This window comes from Gorilla gorilla, chromosome 7 (assembly GCF_029281585.2).
Source record: "Gorilla gorilla gorilla isolate KB3781 chromosome 7, NHGRI_mGorGor1-v2.1_pri, whole genome shotgun sequence".
In the NCBI taxonomy this organism is placed as follows: domain Eukaryota; kingdom Metazoa; phylum Chordata; class Mammalia; order Primates; family Hominidae; genus Gorilla; species Gorilla gorilla.
The window spans coordinates 54,347,666-54,362,937 of record NC_073231.2 but is presented as its reverse complement, the minus strand read 5'-3'; the positions used below and the strand labels follow the sequence as shown (position 1 = coordinate 54,362,937).

The 15,272-nt window shown below is 45.3% G+C and overlaps 1 protein-coding gene across 1 annotated transcript in view; it reads left to right on the top strand.

The window, feature by feature from the left end:
- Positions 1-15,272, top strand: part of DNAJC5B (DnaJ heat shock protein family (Hsp40) member C5 beta) — a 77,181-nt gene that overhangs the window by 619 nt on the left and 61,290 nt on the right. The gene's annotated exons all lie outside the window — the stretch shown is intronic.

Sequence of the window (15,272 nt, the reverse complement as noted above, 5' to 3'; positions counted from 1 at the left end):
TGGTTGAGAAGTAAGTAAAACAGCTCTGCTGGAACATATACCGGACCCCCCCACCCCGCCCCCAGCAACTCCTGCCAGTGAAATCATTGCTGGGGATGCGGACAGTTCTGTTTTCTTTACCTTGCCTTGGGGTTTTGGCTTCTACAACACTTGTTTCTTCCTGGAGTCTTGGGGCCCTGAGAGGCTCTGAGTGACGGCAAAGAACTGTTCTGTTTACCAGTGGGGCGGAGCACGGGGCCAGCGCCAGGCCCTGACTCATCCCCATGTGGACTCCCTTGGGTCTTAGCACACTGCGACCCCGGAGTTGGAGCACAGGACAGCTCAGGCAGGCACGCCGAGCTCTGCCTGCAAGGTCAGAGTTGATGGCGATGCTCCCTCAGTGGGAGCAAGAGTCCATGTTCTGACAGGTAGGTCAGTTACCCACAGGGGACCCCAACAGCCATCGACAAGAAGAGGAGGAGATGGATTCTCTATCCACAGGACACAACTCTAACTCTCCTTGGCCTCCAACACATCACGAATAAATATATCACAGCAGTAAGGTCAATACTCTCACACTCTATGAAAGTAGTAATAGTCCCCAAAGCATGTAAAACTGAGAGATCCAGATAAAAGCAAAATATACTTGCACATAAACTTTATAGCACACATTCAACTTCTGTACAGAAGTCACTGTGATTTTCACAATTAGGTTATGATCTAATCATAACCACTTAAGACTTTGAACATTAAAATCTCATTGGCCCAGTTTTTAGGCTTCCTTCATTGATAGCCATTGAAAACTAAGTTTAAGCTGAACCTCAGATAATACCCACAAAACACAGAATGTCCTAACTCATCTCCATTTGCATTTATTGACTGTAACGTTCCCTGACCCTTGTGTTAGTCACATGCTGCTGCAGCCTGTCACATACTGCAGAATTTTAGAGTTGGAGGGGAACTAGAAGATCATCCATTCCACAGCTTCGTTTCCAGGAGAAACCACACAGAGAAGTGTCTCAGCTAAGGGTATCAAGCTAGTTAGTGCTGGGGACTAAAGTTTAAGCCCACTCACTCTTAGCCTGGTGGCCTCTCCAATACACTCTGCCCCACAATGAATGAATGTATTGGTTCATATTTGAACTAACTCTTTGATTTTCTAAGTTAGAATATTCTAAAAGGAGGAAATCTCATTTATCACCTTGGTGTGGTTATTGGTAAAAAGCAGATATTCTCCTAGCCTCTGCACCTCCATACAAGATAAGCTTTGGTCAACGACAAGAAAAAGCACCAAAGACCCCATTCAAAACACTGAGATAACAGTGAAAATAAATCCAGGGAAATTGACTAGCTACTGTAAATTGAGGGCTGATTAGAAGTAATCCTTTATTTCTTAAAAAAAAAATGTATACAATTTACCAGATTTTTACTTTATAATAAATATACGGTCTTCCTGTGGCCTTGTCTTTTCCAGTTTAGGTAGATAATACTTTGTTTATGAATGTGTGTGTGTACACCCTTGAATGTACAGATGAGTAAACACTTTATCTGGCAGGTGTGGGGCTGGCTATTACATCCATCCGTGGTATCCGACCTACACTTACTTACCTAATATATCTTCTATATGAGCCTTCTGTGACTTATCCCATGAATTAATATTCTATTTGGAATTAACATGATAGTGTAGGAGGAGCCTCCTTAGACTTGTCCAGGGTTTGACATACATGAAGCTATATATGTCTTGCATCCGTAATTAATATGCAAGTTTGAGCCCAAGCAGTCCCTGGGTGCAGGTAGTCAGCGTTTTTCCAATTAAATTCATTGCAAATGTACTAATATCGGCCCAAAGATCCAAATTCTGAAAGAAAATGAAATGAAATGAAGAATTTTTTAATATAAATAGAGACCTAACTTCTATAGTCATCAGTGCCATCATTAACCTTAGAGATGTCTGGTAAGTATTTTCTAGGCCATTAGATTGTTTTTTAGCCAACTAAAATGTGTACTTCCTGTAAGGATTTTCCATATGTTTCTGGTATTACATGCAGGTTGCCTTTAATAAAAGATAATTATGAAGCAGTTACCAACAAGAAGGAGCATAAGAAAGAGCATTCCATCATGGCATAGGCTTTAAACAGTTGTTGTAATAGCTTTCAGCTTCCTTATTAATTTTAAAAGTTGTGTAATATATTGAGTAATTTTACACACACTACAGTGTATAACTGCAGAAGAAAGCTAATTGTGAAAAACAGAGGGATAAAAGAAGTTTTAGTTTCAGGATTCTTCATTGTAGTTTTGAAGTTTCAAATCTCTCCAGTAAAATGAAACACAGGTATGCCAAGCAAACTTTTGAAATGTTTTCTCTTGAATTACCGGAGAAGATGCAGCCTTGACAAGTTTTATTTAAGAGGCTTGGAAGGAAAAAAAGCAAAAGGAAGCTACCTCTCTGAAGATCCTGAGACAGCAGAGTCTCCTCTTGCTGCCGTCCCCTAAGGCGCCTTGGCAGGCAGCTACACTGGATCTCCGACACGCGCAGGACACTGCCTGTCATCCCAGCCCAGCCCCCATGCCCACTCTCCCAAGAATTGTGCAACAGGGCCTTTGTAACCTGAGGCCTGTGAAGTCTGTGGAGGAATGTGACCCAGAGCCAAGGGGCGTTGGTGCCACCAGGGCTGAGAAGGAGCTCTCCTGCTGTTTACCCTGCTATCCCATGGGAACCTCAGAAGGGGGAAGGTTATGCTCTAAAATGCATGGGGAGTCAAGTCCTTGGCACAGCTGTGAAGCAAGCACTCTAGTTAGTGTCTTTTCCCCTCATCTTTGCTGACCTCCGGAAGCATGCTTCATGCTGCTTCAGAGAGTAGAACCCGATGTGCTTTAATTTTTATTGTATTTGTATAAATATATGGGGAACAAGTGCAATTTTTAAAAATGCATAGATTGTGTAGTGGTCAAGTTTGGGCTTTCAGGATACCCATCACCTGATCCCCTCATCCTCCTTTCAAGCCACTCCTCATCCTCCTCCTCTTAATTGTGTCTCCTACTGAAAGCTACAAGCTGTGGTCCCATTATTCCAATGCCCTGTAAGGGTAAAGGGTATCCTGCTGTCTGGGGAGCAGGGATCCATATTAAATGTCATGTGGATGGTAGAGTGCCAGGCACTGGTGGCAGGACAGCCCCGGAAATCTTTGAGATTCATTGATTTACAAAACCAGCTTCCTGCCTCCTCTCCTCACCTCTCCCATAGACATCTTCCTCCAATATGACAAGTACACAATCTGGCCACCATAATACTTGGGGTTGTCCTGTCTCTTCTGCCTGGGGAAAATGTCACGAGCTGAGTCATGAATACTCTCCTTTTAAGTTACCCAAACATCATGATGGCCACGCAAATGGAGCTGTAACCAAAAGGAAGTGAAAGATTCACTCTCAGTCTCGCCATTTAAGTGGTGCAGAGTGCTATGGCATGTAATTCACTATAAATGAAAGTTCCACATTTTTATATTACCAATATTGTTGATCACAAAAGGTGGTCTCAGGAAAACAGACGTTTTAGCCAGTTGAGAAGACAACTTAACTTGGCAACTAGAAGACCAGTATTTTCGTTCTTTCAAGTATATTTAGAATGCAAAATCATTATTATTACAAGAGAGGGAAAGCCTTTTTTTAATGTTAGGATACGTTCATCTGCATGGTAGGAACTGACGCTATCTCCCTCCCCGCATCAACCTTATCTCCTCTCATACTATGTCCTTTCAAGGAGGTTGTTTTCCACTCTCCTTTCTATGCCAAATGAATTCAATGTCAGTTTCAATCCCGTTTGTATTTTTGAAAACTTAATATGCACCTGGGACTGTACTAGGCACTGTGACAACAGCAAAATAAAATGTTTGACATAAGTTGGGCTCTTTAAGAGTTAAGAATTTAGTTGAGACAAGATGTACACCTGCAAAGAGTTCAAAAGCAAAGAGGAAACTACAAAACTATGTGAAAAATGTGCGCACTGTGAACTTCAAAGTGCCCCAGGGGCTCAGAGCGAAGAAGCAGTGTTGTCTGGAGTGTTCAGGTTGCTCATGAGGGCAGGTCAGCACTGGGACTTGGGAGGAATCTTGAAAGGAAGAGAAACAGACTATGACTGATTGACACAAACTTAGGGAGAAAAACAATTTCCTAGTGAAAATTTTGGCCCTGGCACAACCGCTCTTCTCTTACTTACCGGCGCTCATGTCCACTCTACCTGCGCTTTGACAACTCATTCTTGGCGTGCAAAGCAAACAATTCACATTGCTTCATTGGGATATGAAAAAGAGAAGTCATGGAAACACAAGGACACCAGGAAGGATAAAATGAACTCTAACAGGTGGTTTCTGCGAACGGCCCTGCATGCTGAAACCAGGGTTGTGTCTGATTTTAATTAGGCACGAGGGCTTCTAGAGCCGGCACCCTGAAGTCAACATGTTCCAAAACTAATTCATTATCTTCCGCAAACCTGCTCCCCTTTTGTGATTCCCACCTCAGCCAACGGGCCTCACCATATTCCCAGTTTCTCTGGCGAGGATCTCAGGTCCCCTCTGATCCCCAAGTCATTCTCTACTGCTGCATTCGGTCATTGAACATTGAGCCTAGGGGGTTGGATCTCCACATCTTTCCCGAACCCATCACCTCAGCCAGTTCTTTCTGCTGCCACCCTGGTCTGGGCCCTCATCTCCTCATCTTCCTCTAAGATCACTCATCTCTCCAACCTCATTTCTCTGCACTCTTTGGCCACGCCTTTCTAAAATAGAAACCGGCACTCCCCAGTTTCAAGTTTTTCCCGTTGTTTATAAAACGAGGACTAAACTCCTTTGCTTGGTTTTCAAGGCCTCTCACCTTCTCTAGCTTCACTGGACCAAGCCTCTCCCCTTGGCCACCCATTTACCCATTCTTCCCCACCTCTTATGCACCAGGTAGATCAGTCTGCCTTCAATTTTCCAGCTTGCCCAGTACTTTTCTTGCCTCCATGGTCTTGCTCATGCAATTTCTTCAGCTTTTCTGATAGCTGAACTCCTAATCCGGCCTCCTCCAGGATTCCTGCTTCACATGGGCCACCGCTTTCCTCTTTCTGCTTCCTACCTTCATCATTTGTGACATTCTCCTGACATTTAAAAAATTTGGTCCTTTGCGCTGAAGGAGTGAGCCAGGTGGGATTGGGAGACCAGGGCAAAGGGAGTAGAAGAATGTTTTGAGACAGGGAACAGCATGTGTAAAGACTCAGAGGACAGAGACAATGGTGTGTTCATGGAGCTAAAGAGTGTATAGTAGTTAGTAGAAACTGGGTTTGAGTGGACAGGATGGCATTGGGAAGAAGTGGCACTGGAGGAAGAGGCAGGGGCAAGTCCGTGGGGCTGGCCCTGCTAAGAAGCTGGACTTTTAGCTAAAGATCAATGGGCAAGTTTGAAGAGTTATCAGCAGGGCAGCAATGAGATAACATCTGCATTTGAAAGGGATGTAGTATATGAGGACCAGAGAAAGACTGGAGAAAGGACTGTCAGTTAGGAGGCTGGCAGGAGATAATAAGCTTGGTCAAGGGTAGTGACCAAGTTCACTACCTCTATTCAAGAAACAGAGGAAGAGAGTGGACTTTAGAGCTTTAGAAAGGAGACGTGATTAGGCCTGGTTAATTGATCGGCCTGGTTTAAATGGAGAGGGTGAGTGAAAGGAGACACCTGGGTTTCTGGCATGGCCCAGAAATGAAACTATCCATGGCACAGCATCACTTCCTGCTGATGCCCTCTAAAGAGACTGGATCTCTCTCCCTTCTCAGAGCTGAAACTTTTGACAGTGAGGGTGGGGGTGGTCGAGAGCCCCTCAGACATTTGCTTTGGAGAAGACACTTCCAGTTGATATGGGGCCTGGATCTCACTCATTTGTTACAGTCTCCAGGGCAACTAGTTATTCAATAAACCTTGGTGAATAAACAACTGTGCCTATAAATACTGTTCCTGGTAGTCTTCCTGTTATGTTTTCTAAAAAATATTGGGCATTTTATCTTTTATTGCCCTTCATAGTGTAAATGTAATGGAGCCTGTCTTCCTCTCCAACTCAGATTTCGGTTGAAAGTCTTCATCAGGAGGCGAGTCTTCTGCCAGCCGGGTTATTTGATAGCCTTCGTGTCTTCACGGTGCTCCTTGATGGCTATTTAATGTCTGGTAGCTCAGAGTCATGACCAGAAAATCAACTGTGTCCTTTGACACCTTCCTGGGCCAATGTCCATTTCCTACATCTTCTTTTCTCTTCAAAGTCATGGCCTGTACAACAAAAGATTAAAATCCCCTGGAGACCTATGTCCTTTATTCCTACCTAGAACCTTAAAGGAACTAAACATACCATTTCTTCTGACTGCATCTTTTCTTATGAATCATTTCAAGGCATACTCATGTTGTCAGAAAGTAGTTCATCTCCAGAATCATGGGTCACGATGGACTTGCTGTGTCCTTCCCCTGCCACCACTGCCCCCTTCCTCTACTGGTAAGCCCACCTGCTAGAGTGGAGAGGTCTCCTTCTCTTCCTCCTCCACCTGCAGTATGTGCTTTTGTGGCATGTTCTTTTTTTTTTCTTTTCTTTTTTCTGAGACAGTGTCTTGCTCTGTCGCCCAGGCTGGATTGCAGTGGCAAGATCTCAGCTCACTGCAACCTCTGCCTCCCAGGTTCAAGCGTTTCTTGTGCCTCAGCCTCCCGAGTAGCTGGGATTACAGCTGCCCACCACCATGCCCTGCTAATTTTTGTATTTTTCATAGAGATGGGGTTTCACCATGTTGGCTAGGCTGGTCTTGAACTCCTGACCTCAAGTGATCTGCCTACCTCGTCCTCCCAAAGTGCTGAAATTACAGGCATGAATCTTTCCTTATTCACATCTTGAGGCTGCTCACAGTCCTCTCTTGTGTCTGGAATCTCGTAGTGATGGCTTTCTCCTGGGCTTATGCTCGTGAGAGCCCATTACCACCTCTATAAGTTGCAGAAGCAATCATTGAGCACTTTCTTCAGCCACTTTAGCAGACAGTCAGGTTTGCATATCAGTGATTTCATCATAACTAGGGAATGGTAAAATCATAGTACAATTAATATGATTCTTTAATTTTAAAGAACTATACAAATAGAAGGTAGTTATCAATATAAATTTAAAAATGTCTTTCCCAGAGTTTAAGGTAATGATATTGCCACAATTGATACACACATATGTTATTATAAATGCTCATTTTAGAAGATGAAATATACCATCTGAATGGCATGCAAATAATAAGTGCTACTTAGGTCATTATTGGCATTTCCTCCTACCTCTTAAACAACATAATTTCAATCAGCTTTACATTTAGACATCATTTCTTGCTTAGTTTTGAGATAACAGAAATAGCAATCATTAAAAGCAACCTATTTTTTTTAAAGCACCTACTGTATTAGTCAGGGTTCTTCAGAGAAACAGCACCAGTAGGAGAGATGGATATATGTGTGCAATGTATGCATTTTGTATATACACATATATAAAATAAGGAGTTGGCCCATGTGGTTATGGAGGCTGACAAGTCCCAGGATCTGCACTCAGCATGCCTGAGACCCAGGAAGAGCCAATGTTTCAGTTTGAGTCTGGAGGCAGAAAAAAAACCAATGTCCCAGCTCAAAGCAGTGAGGCAGAAGGGTCAATCTTTTTGTTCCATTCAGGCCTTCACCTGATTCGATGATGGCCACTCACAGTGGGAGTGGAGTGGGGGGCAGCAACCTGCTTTACTCAGTCAACTGATTCAAATGATTCAAATGTTCATCTCACCCAAAACACCCATGCAGACACACCCAGAATCATGTTTGACCAAATATCTGGGCACCCTGCAGCCTAGTCAAGTTGACACATAAAATTAATCATTGCACCTACTATGTCATCAGTTGGCCTAGTAATTACCTCATTTCATTGCCACAGAGACCTCCCATATGGAAAGTAGTCTTATTCCCATTTACTCCACAGCTGTTTATTTAATAAATGTTTGCACATTTTAGAGATGAAGAACTGAGCCTCAGATAATTGAAGTAACTTGTCTAAGGCAGCACGGCTAGTAAATGGCAGGGCCAGGATTTCAACACAAGTCTAAAACACTCAGCTGGGTACTCTGAACCAGTATGGCCACTGCCTCCCAGCACTGGTGCTGTGCTCCCCACAGGCCCTGGGGCTTCCTCCTTAGGATGGAGGAGAGCTGAAGGCATTGGCCGCTGGCCAACACTCAGGGCAGCAGCGGGGCAGGCACACCTGAACATGTGGGACCTGAGTGCAGCTGGGAGCCTAGAGAAGGCTCCCCTTTCCTTTGCCTTTGAGATGACCACAGAGCATGAATAGTTGCTGGTATTCGTTGAAAGCTACATGCTCGTGCTTTGTGTGGATATTATTATTTAATATTCACAACATTTCTGTTCTTCTCACCACCCCACTCTGCTTGGGAGGGAGACAGTGACAGTGCCCCCATGAGGCAGCCATGGGCAAGGACTAGGAGGCATCCTTTTAAACTGCTGTCCTCAGAGCAACCAAGAGTGCCCTAGGTTGCCTTAAATGGCCCCATGGGCCAGTCCAATCCTGTTCCATCTCTCCTCAAAATCTGCCCATCAAAACTGCTTAAAATGTGCATGAATCAATGATTCCGCAGGTGCGTGCTGCCTGCTGATTCACCCATGAGCAGGCCCGGGCTTTCCCTTCTTTTTATTTGCTCCTCATCGCTTGATACATTGCTGTTCCTCATTTTCCATTTCCACTAGAGCTTGGCAAAAACATTGTCTAGTTCTAAACATAACTATGAGCCCCTAAATAAATCTTGTATAAAAGGAGCTCCTTTGTCCTCGACTCCCTGCAGCACTCTCTGTTTGCTCTACGGAGTCCCCTTCATCGTGACAACATAAGCAGTCCTCATGGCATTGCCCAGTTAGCTTCGCCCACAGCAAAACTCTCATTTTGCAGAGGAGGAATCGGAGACTCAGGAGAGCATGGGCCTTCCCCAAGTTCACACAGTTAGAAGCCAAGCTATCCGTATCCCAGTCCAGTGCTTCTGGTGTATCCCACAGACATCAGTTCTTATGGGGTGGGATGGGCAGGTCAAAAAGCAAGACATCTGGAGGTGGCCTTGCAGGAAGGCACGCAGGCTGGCCTGGGGCCACACAGGAGGTCGGCACCTGTTTTGCATATTTGCCTCCATGTACAACCATGTGGGTGCAACACAAACAAAGGTACTGGAAGAGGAACTGGGATAGGGAAATACTTTTTACATTGGCAGAAGCAGATTCCCTCTGGTGTGCATGCTTTGCTGGAAGGCCCGGGAAAGAGCTGAGATTCCTAATTGACTAGAGTATGACTCACTTAGGACTCCCATTCCCAGAGGAAGTGGCTTTGGCTCGTATTATGTGTTTACAGAGAATCATCTCATCCATGTAAGCCCACAGCACTGGATCCACCCAGCGGATTCTTCTCCATGACATCTTGGTGGGTCTCCAGACACGCATTTGGCTTCCATGGGATGATGTTTCCAGATCAGACCCTTGGTCTGCTCCCGAGCTGTGAACCAGATCACAGGAGCAGAGGGTGAACTGTCTTGTTTCAGCCTAGGACTCTGAGAATAATCTACCAGCCGAACACTTCCACAAGGAAACACAATTCGTGGTAACAACTCTCAGAGGAAAGGGAAATAAAACTGCTTCTTGCTTTCAAGATCATTCTGCTTTTTTTTTTTTTTTTTTGGTAGCATAAAGGGTAAATAAACTTTAGGTGCCTTGAGAGCAATTGAATCGTAGTTGAGAAGGCAGCACACCCTAGAGGTGGATAGAGAATTTGGATGGTGTCCAGAGATGTGGGAGCTCGTTCTGGATACGAAGGTCTCACTGGTAAAATCACTGCACCGCTTGACCTGGGATGCTCAGAATTGGGAGACCCATGTTCCTACCCTTGCTCCGTTAATAACTGTCTGATGTGTACATGAAACCCCTCTGAGCCTCAGTTTCTTGATTTATAAAGTGGGAATAATAATACTTGTCCGGCCTACCTGTCCCAGGTGTGTGGGTCAAATGACCCTATGTGAACACACTTTGTTAACAAGGGAGTATTCTCTCTATTGTTGTTTTGTGTGTGTGTGTGTGTGTGTGTGTGTGTGTGTGTGTGCGTGTGTGTGTGTGTGTGATGTAAGTGGGAATGTCTTTTGCTGGAAGTGAGATGGGAATGCTGAGGAGTGGTGGAGAATGGTAAAAGATCTTACTGGGACACACAGAGGGTGCTGGGTAGGGTTGCAGCCCCCTAGCACTGGAGACCCTGGGTCTGCAGTGCCAGCATTCACCCCACCAGCAGATGGACATACAGTCCAATGTTGGCTGGGGTGGTGGATAGAGTTAGGAGTATTGACAAGGCAGCAGTTACAATGGTGATCTCAGAGATTTCACTGAACAGGGAAAGGGCTGAAGAAAGGGACCCAGCAGATAGGCTTGGGGAGCTCGGAGGTATCAGAGAAATATAAGCATCACGTGCATGAGGGAGTTGTTGGCAAGGTGGCAGTGGTGGGAAGAGAGGCAAAGCTGGAGTTTCAGATTTGAGAGGTGGAAGGCATCCAAGATCTGACAAGGAAGGCGGTGCTGAAGGGCCCCAGGCCAATCACAAGGTTGGAATGGAGAGAGTAGAAGCTGAGTGCCAGGGTCATCTCAAAGAATATGGTGGAGTTGTCACACCTAGGGAGATGGGAAATCTGTGAGTGGTCAGGACATCAGAGGTGGGGGCAGGTGTCTGGAAGGGCTGGGAGGAGAAGGCTGATGCTGCTTTAGGGTAATGGAGGCCCAGAAAACAGATCTGCCTGGACGCATGCTCAGATTTGAAATTGGATATGAATTACATACAAATTGGTCATTTTACATATATATTAACCAAAAGTTGTTGGGGCATCTTGTCCTCAATAATACAAAATATGCATAAAAACTGCGCTAAATAACTCCTTTTAGCTATCGACATTTTTCATAAAATAGCCCCAAGGGCATGGTTAGTATCAATGAAAGAGAGCCACACATTGCTGAATTTTCAGGAGTTTTGCAAGCCAGGTGTTATGTTGATAGCTTGAAATAGGCCTGGAAGGGAAATCAGCAAACATTACAAACCAGGGCTTCCCTCCACTAATGCCCCCCACCATCCCTGGAAATATAGTTATTAAATATTTCCCAGCACCACTGCCTAGGCATAAATAAAATCTCCAAATCTGCCCAACTTTACAATCCTGTTGTGGATTGAATGTGTTGCGCCTGTAAAAGAGACATGTCCTCATCTCCGGTGCCTGTGGATGTGGCCTTATTTCAAAGCAGGGTCTTTGGAGATGTCATTAAGATCTAAATTAAGATGAGGCCTTACTGGAGTTGGGTGGGCCCTTAATCCGATATGACTGGAGTCCTCCTTAGAAAAGGAGAAGAGATACAGAGAGATACACACAGAGTGGGGAAAACTATGTGAAGACGCAGACCCAGGGCAGAACAGCATGTGACATTGGAGGCACACCACTGTGACACACACCAACGACTGCTGGTGGCACAAGAGGCCAAGAGAAAGACATGGAACCAACTCCCCTCGGAGCTCCAGAAACAACCAACCCTGCAGGCACCTTGACTTCTGACTTCTGGCCTCCAGACCTGTAAGATAAGACATTCCTGTTGCTTTAAGCCACGCGGTTTGTGGTACCTCGTTACGGCAGCCTGGGGAATCTGACAACCCCGTCACAGCCTCATGTTTGGGCAGGAGGGCATGGAAGTTCTTCCACATGAACAGCAAAGGGAAGGTCAACTTTTACCTTTCCCTGTCTCTGCTCCTAGGGGGCCTTCCCTCTTCCCGGCACCTCCAGCACATGTTTTCTTTACCATGATCTGGTCCTTCCCATTAGGTGCCAATTATCGTGGGTCATGCTTTATGCTTTCCTTTCTAAATGGCAATCAGGGGTTGTAAACGCAGATGTCCCTGTGGGTCAGAGTTGTTCAGCGTGATGCAGGGAGAACCTTTTCAAATTGGAAAGTGCATTCTGTATTTAAATTAAACACCCCAATGAGCTGGCCAAGGAAAACCTGGCTGAGACCTGACATTTTGGGAACTCTTTGATGTGCTCTGAGAGGTGGAGGACATCTCTTAGCCTTGGCATTCCCCCAGCAGCCCCCGGCAGCATTTATTCACTGCTGGTGAACTGGCTGATTGTCTCTGGCTGGTTCCTGGGTTTTTGTTGTCATTTGCTACCTGGATCTCTCAGGGGTCTTTTGTCTTGACCTAGCTGAACAGTGAATGGAGTGGAGATCTCAGAATTTCCACAGTTGCTCCAATGTTTCTCCCTTCAGACAGAAGCCTTACAAAAAAAACAGATTTTGTAGGTTATAAATCCCCCAACAGACAAGCTCTGGGATGCTATTGCAAAACTCTAGTTTCAGAAGAATGCACCGAGAGGGCGGCGTCCTCTCCAGACATGACCTGCCCCACCCGGATATTTCCAGGAGTGTTTTTCTCGGCAGCTCTCGTCATCTTAAGTGGCTGGGGGACAGGCATCAGGCACATGGAAAATCAAGGTTGATTTGCGGTGAGAAATATTTTGAAGTTGTAACTCCTGTTTACAGTTTCTTTCTTTATGAACACCAGAGGGCACCACAGTCATACTGAATGGGGGGTCGGCCTTGCTTTAGGACTGAAATCCTGGTACCCAAATTTTTTTTTTCTTTTTAATTTAAGAACTAAGAAGTGCTGAATTGAATATGTATTCATTTGAATATTTTGCTCAGGCTTCTAAGAAAGTTGCAGAAGAGGCTTTTGGGGCCACTTGCTGGATGTTCACGCCCAGGGCCTGGGGCAGGGGGACCTGTGGGGCAGCACTCCTTGCCTGCCCTCCCACCCAGTCCTGAGATTGTCCAGCTCTGGTCGGTTCTGCGGCAGGGCTGGAACTGTGTCCCAGGCCAGAGCTACCTCGTGCAGGGACCCAGCTCGTTGCTTCCTGGGCTCATCCTTTTAAACTGGCTCTGTGAGTTGTTCCACTTAGCATCTGGAGGTGAGGCCTGGCCCTGGGAGAATGGAGGATTCCCCAGGGAAGGTTGAGGGATTGCTGAGGTTGCACAGTTGTTGCCTCAACAGCAGTGGGGCTTCGGCAACAGGGACCAGTTGACTGGTGTGTGTGTCTGGGGTCTTGAACAGTTTCCCACTGATGCCCTCTGGTAGCTTCCCACTGACAGCAGAGCATTCATGGTGCTGGAGAAATATAGAAAATTTTCTGTAGGCTCCTAAAAGGCTCTGGAAGGAGCAGGAGCAGAGCTACTGAGGGCATGAGAGGCTTCGTGGGTGCTGGGGGCTCTGTGAAGGGGTAGCTGGGCTGTCCTCCAGGGAGACCTGAGGCCTGGGAGGAGAGACCACGTGGGAGAGGTGCCTTGCCAGAGGTGGGCAGCAGAGGGAGATACTACCAGCACCATCTCCTGTCTAATCGTGAGTGTCTGGGCCCCAAGAGGGTGTGTGTATGCTTGTGGAAGAATCTGTACCAAATGACACAACTCATTCAGACAGGGGCTTTTCCATTCTAACCTCTGGGACGGTCCACTCAGTGTCAGCCATACGGTTTTGGGAACCTTCCGATGACACTCAGCAGAGAGCAAGACTGTTCTTAGCAACAGCATGTTGTAAATAGCAAAGGAGCACTGGCTCTGCAGGAAAGCAGACGGCTTTGCAGACCAGAAGCTCTACTAATGAGTTGATGGCAATTTAGTGAGCCTTGGCTGTTTGTATGAAAGAGAAAACTTCAACAAAATGAGGGGAGAACGTATATCTATAAAAGAGAGTATGAAGGCATGGCTGTGACCTCCACGAGCAAGTTGAAACGTTCCACCGAGAATATCCACTGTGGATAATGAGAACTCGTGCAAGGCCATGATCTGCTTGGTGCAGTGGGCCCAGGAGGCAGGCAGAGGGACTGCCCTGCTTCCAAGACCAGTGACCGCTGCGGGGTCTACCTGGCCACGAGGGGGTTCCCTTTGTCATTTACAATTCACTTGCTCCATTCAGTCTTTTTATTTAACTGGGATCAAAAAGGATATAATTGGTAGCAGATCATTTGGATTCCAGTTCCAGATTTGTGACCCTCATGAGTGATGTTCAGGCTTGGCAGAAGTCACATGATCACACCTAACAGGTTACCTTTCTTAAAATGGGCACCTATTAATAGTATCAAATAATGGATATGATATGACCTGTGAAAGCACTTAGGAATTGATCCAGTGTGACATAAGTGGTGTCATTAATCTCAGGAGGGAATCTTTAGCATTTCTTTCTCTTTCAAATATGTGTCTGTTACTTGGGCTGAGTGAGGCTCCATTTGAAGGAGGCTTATTTAGAGTTAAGATAAAGATATATCTTCAGGCCTATGCTGTTACCATCACCAAACAAATAGGATTGGAAAGTATTTTGGGTTCTGGGTACTCATGGCTTTGTAGACTGCTTAGCCACGTTCAGACAACAATTTGCAGAGCAACTTCCATATTAGACCTTTTTGTGAAAAAACACAAAATAAAATTCAGTTTAACTCAAGAAGTATCCAAAAACATTCACTAAAAAGGACTACTTTTGTCCTGAGCAGGGAATACCATCCTTGTTTTTGTTTTCTACCTTTTTTTTTAAGCTAACGTTAGAGACATCTTGGGCTAACGGGAACAGGGAATAACTACTGGCAAAATCAGGGATCAAGGTTCTGTTTACGTTTTGTCAAACAAATACATCTGTTTGACCTGAAGCCTCCTTGGTTTATTACAGCAATTGCTTACTGTAAGTAAGCAACAAGGTGTTTAAATTTCACACATGTGAAATACATATTATGTTGCCTAGCAGGGGCCAAGACTCAGTCAATATTTTTTTGTAGCACAGTTCTCAGATTCTGAGCTTTACTTAACCAAAAGTTTACTTAACCAAAGGAAGCAAGTTCTTAACCTTGACGCTAGAACTGAGAGTTAGACTTTATTAGTGAACACACTTATTGGTAGTTCCTTGTTTAAGTCCATTACCACAATGTTTTTCTTTAGCTTTAACACATGCACCATTTGGCACAGTCATAGACTGATAAGCAAGGGAATATAGCAGGCAGCAGTCCCCTGGAATTACAAGCTCCTGAAGCAAAGCTCCGTAATGGGTGACAGCTTGAGCTGTGGAATCAACCAGCCTGATTTCAAAGCCAGAGTCCACTGTTCACTGGCTGGTTACCTTGGGCAATTCACTCAACCTCCTCAGTCTTAAATTCCTCCTCTAGAAAATGAGTGCAT